A 5,000-nucleotide genomic window follows, 5' to 3' on the forward strand; every position below is an offset into this window, starting at 1 on the left:
CAGAATCATTATTTATCATTTATTTCAATTTTTATAATGAAAAACGTTCACGTCCTTTCGCGCCTCTCGATCGTCGTTTACGTGATGCATCGGTCAGCCCTAGTTTACGTGGTGCATCGGTAAGATCGAGTTCACGTTCTGCATCGGTAAGATCCAGTTCACGTGGTGCATCGGTAAGATCGAGATTACGTGGTGCATCGGTAAGATCGAGTTTACGTGGTGCATCGGTAAGATCCAATTCACGTTCTGCATCGGTAAGATCCAGTTCACGTGGTGCATCGGTGAGATCGAGTTTACGTTCTGCATCGGTGTGATCTAGTTTACGTTGTGCATCGGTAAGATCGAGATTACGTGAAGCATCGGTATGATCGAGTTTACGTTCTGCATCGGTCTGGACTTAGAGATATATTTTCGACGTGAAAATGTTCCGATACAACTTTTGAACCAGGATAGTTAGAGAGATGATTTTTTCTGGGATGTACGTTGATTGGGGAATGGATTGTGGAAAATAACTTGCCATGACCGAGGTGTTCTCGAATTTTTTTTTTTTTTCGAAAAATATTTTCTGATTTTGGATTTTACTCAAATTTGATTTCGTTGCCTTCTAATGTGTTCTAAAAGAGTAAATCAGTAATCAGAATCGAAAAATATTTTTCGGATTTTTTTTTTTTTGAAAAAAAATTTTCTGATTTTGGAATTTCCTCAAATTTGATTTGGTTGCCTTCTAATGTGTTTTTAAAGCGTAAATCAGTAATCAGAATCAATATTCATTGTCGACTTTAATTTTTATAAGGAAAAATGTTCACGTCCTTAAACGCCTCCCCATCATTAGCCCGAGTCCAAGTCGATGTCAGTCCCGAGCGGACGGTGTCAGATACTACCTATCGCCCCGGTCTGGACTTGGCGAGGTATTTCGACGTGAAATGTTCCGATACAACTTTTGAACCAGGATAGTTAGAGAGATGATTTCTTCTATGTTGTACGTTGATTGTGGAATGGATTGTGGGAAATAACTTGCCATGACCCAGGTGTTCTTGAATTTTTTTTTTTTTCGAAAAAAATTTTCTGATCTTGAAATTTCCTCAAATCTGATTGCGTTGCCTTCTAATGTGTTCTAAAAGAGTAAATCAGTAATCAGAATCAATATTCATTGTCGACTTTAATTTTTATAAGGAAAAATGTTCACGTCCTTAAACGCCTCTCCATCGTTACCCCGACTCCAAGACGATGTTAGACCGGAGCGGACGGTGTCAGATGCGACCGATCTCCCCGGTCTGGACTTAGCGAGATATTCCGACGTGAAATGTTCCGATACAAAAATTTAACTGTGATAGTTAGAGAGATGGTTCCTTTTGTGATGTACGTTGATTGTGTAATAGAATATGGAAATAAACTTGAGATGACCGAGGTCTTCTGGGATTTTTTTTTTTTTTCGAAAAATATTTTTCGATTTCGGAAATCCCTCAAATTTCATTGAGATATGTCCTAATGTGTTCTTAAAGCTTAAATCAACAATCAGAATTAATATCCAAAAGTTATTTCATTTTTTATGAGGAAAAACGTTCACGTCCTTTCCGCTCCCAAAAAGTGAGATATCATAGAAAATATCGCAATATATGTTGTTTACGGCCATACCACGCTGAAATTGCCAGTTCTCGTCAGAACACTGAAGCCAAGCAGCGTCGGGCGCGGTTAGTACTTGGATGGGTGAGCGCTTGGGAACACCGCGTGCTGTAAGCTTTTTTTTTACGTTCTGCATCGGTCTGCCGAGATAACGTGGTGCATCGGTATGATCGAGTTTACGTTCTGCATCGGTAAGATCGAGATTACGTGATGCATCGGTAAGATTGAGATTACGTGGTGCATCGGTAAGATCGAGATTACGTGGTGCATCGGTAAGATCGAGTTTACGTGGTGCATCGGTAAGATCCAATTCACGTTCTGCATCGGTAAGATCCAGTTCACGTGGTGCATCGGTGAGATTGAGATTACGTGGTGCATCGGTAAGATCGAGTTTACGTGGTGCATCGGTAAGATCCAATTCACGTTCTGCATCGGTAAGATCCAGTTCACGTGGTGCATCGGTAAGATTGAGATTACGTGGTGCATCGGTAAGATCGAGTTTACGTGGTGCATCGGTAAGATCCAATTCACGTTCTGCATCGGTAAGATCCAGTTCACGTGGTGCATCGGTAAGATTGAGATTACGTGGTGCATCGGTAAGATCGAGTTTACGTGGTGCATCGGTAAGATCCAATTCACGTTCTGCATCGGTAAGATCCAGTTCACGTGGTGCATCGGTAAGATGGAGATTACGTGGTGCATCGGTAAGATCGAGATTACGTGGTGCATCGGTAAGATCTACTTTACGTTCTGCATCGGTCTGCCCTTGTTTACGTGGTGCATCGGTAAGATCGAGATTACGTGAAGCATCGGTATGATCGAGTTTACGTTCTGCATCGGTCTGCCCGATATTACGTGGTGCATCGGTTCAGCCCTAGTTTACGTTGTGCATCGGTCTGGACTTAGAGATATATTTTCGACGTGAAAATGTTCCGATACAACTTTTGAACCAGGATAGTTAGAGAGATGATTTTTTCTGTGATGTACGTCGATTGGGGAATGGATTGTGGAAAATAACTTGCCATGACCGAGGTGTCCTCGAATTTTTTTTTTTTTCGAAAAAAATTTTCTGATTGTGGAATTTTCTCAAATTTGATTTGGTTGCCTCCTAATGTGTTCTAAAAGAGTAAATCAGTAATAGGAATCGAAAAATATTTTTCGGATTTTTTTTTTTTTTGAAAAAAATTTTCTGATCGTGGAATTTCCTCAAATTCGATTTGGTTGCCTTCTAATGTGTTTTTAAAGCGTAAATCAGTAATCAGAATCAATATTCATTGTCGACTTTAATTTTTATAAGGAAAAATGTTCACGTCCTTAAACGCCTCCCCATCATCAGCCCGAGTCCAAGTCGATGTCAGTCCCGAGCGGACGGTGTCAGATACTACCTATCGCCGAGGTCTGGACTTGGCGAGATATTACGACGTGAAATGTTCCGATACAACTTTTGAACCAGGATAGTTAGAGAGATGATTTCTTCTATGTTGTACGTTGATTGTGGAATGAAATACGGAAAATAACTCGCCATGACCGAGGTGATTACGATTTTTTTTTTTTTTTCGAAAAAAATTTTCTGATCGTGGAATTTTCTCAAATTTGATTTGGTTGCCTCCTTATATGTTCTAATAGCGATAATCAACAATCAGAATCAAAATCCATGATCGGGTTTGATTTTTATAAGGAAAAATGTTCACGTCCTTTTTTTCAACCCCGACTCATTGACGATGTTAGAACCGAGCCGGCGGTGTCAGATACGACCGATCGCCCCGGTCCCGATCGTCATTTACGTTGTGCATCGGTCTGCCCGAGATTACGTGGTGCATCGGTATGATCGAGTTTACGTGGTGCATCGGTAAGATCCAATTCACGTTCTGCATCGGTAAGATCCAGTTCACGTGGTGCATCGGTAAGATTGAGATTACGTGGTGCATCGGTAAGATCGAGTTTACGTGGTGCATCGGTAAGATCCAATTCACGTTCTGCATCGGTAAGATCCAGTTCACGTGGTGCATCGGTAAGATGGAGATTACGTGGTGCATCGGTAAGATCGAGATTACGTGGTGCATCGGTAAGATCTACTTTACGTTCTGCATCGGTCTGCCCTTGTTTACGTGGTGCATCGGTAAGATCGAGATTACGTGAAGCATCGGTATGATCGAGTTTACGTTCTGCATCGGTCTGCCCGATATTACGTGGTGCATCGGTTCAGCCCTAGTTTACGTTGTGCATCGGTCTGGACTTAGAGATATATTTTCGACGTGAAAATGTTCCGATACAACTTTTGAACCAGGATAGTTAGAGAGATGATTTTTTCTGTGATGTACGTCGATTGGGGAATGGATTGTGGAAAATAACTTGGCATGACCGAGGTGTCCTCGAATTTTTTTTTTTTTCGAAAAAAATTTTCTGATTGTGGAATTTTCTCAAATTTGATTTGGTTGCCTCCTAATGTGTTCTAAAAGAGTAAATCAGTAATAGGAATCGAAAAATATTTTTCGGATTTTTTTTTTTTTCGAAAAAAATTTTCTGATCGTGGAATTTCCTCAAATTCGATTTGGTTGCCTTCTAATGTGTTTTTAAAGCGTAAATCAGTAATCAGAATCAATATTCATTGTCGACTTTAATTTTTATAAGGAAAAATGTTCACGTCCTTAAACGCCTCCCCATCATCAGCCCGAGTCCAAGTCGATGTCAGTCCCGAGCGGACGGTGTCAGATACTACCTATCGCCGAGGTCTGGACTTGGCGAGATATTACGACGTGAAATGTTCCGATACAACTTTTGAACCAGGATAGTTAGAGAGATGATTTCTTCTATGTTGTACGTTGATTGTGGAATGAAATACGGAAAATAACTCGCCATGACCGAGGTGATTACGATTTTTTTTTTTTTTTCGAAAAAAATTTTCTGATCGTGGAATTTTCTCAAATTTGATTTGGTTGCCTCCTTATATGTTCTAATAGCGATAATCAACAATCAGAATCAAAATCCATGATCGGGTTTGATTTTTATAAGGAAAAATGTTCACGTCCTTTTTTTCAACCCCGACTCATTGACGATGTTAGAACCGAGCCGGCGGTGTCAGATACGACCGATCGCCCCGGTCCCGATCGTCATTTACGTTGTGCATCGGTCTGCCCGAGATTACGTGGTGCATCGGTCTGGACTTAGAGATATATTTTCGACGTGAAAATGTTCCGATACAACTTTTGAACCAGGATAGTTAGAGAGATGATTTTTTCTGTGATGTACGTCGATTGGGGAATGGATTGTGGAAAATAACTTGCCATGACCGAGGTGTCCTCGAATTTTTTTTTTTTTTTCGAAAAAAATTTTCTGATCGTGGAATTTTCTCAAATTTGATTTGGTTGCCTCCTAAT

At 40.5% G+C, this 5,000-nt stretch overlaps 1 non-coding gene across 1 annotated transcript; it reads left to right on the forward strand.

Moving 5' to 3' along the window:
• Positions 1 to 1,621: 1,621 nt before the first annotated feature.
• LOC123688461 lies at positions 1,622 to 1,740 on the forward strand. Its single transcript, XR_006749982.1, has one exon. It is a non-coding gene; the product is annotated as a 5S ribosomal RNA (ribosomal RNA).
• The last annotated feature ends 3,260 nt before the right edge of the window (positions 1,741 to 5,000 follow it).

This window comes from Harmonia axyridis, chromosome X (assembly GCF_914767665.1).
Source record: "Harmonia axyridis chromosome X, icHarAxyr1.1, whole genome shotgun sequence".
Classification (NCBI taxonomy): Eukaryota; Metazoa; Arthropoda; class Insecta; order Coleoptera; family Coccinellidae; genus Harmonia; species Harmonia axyridis.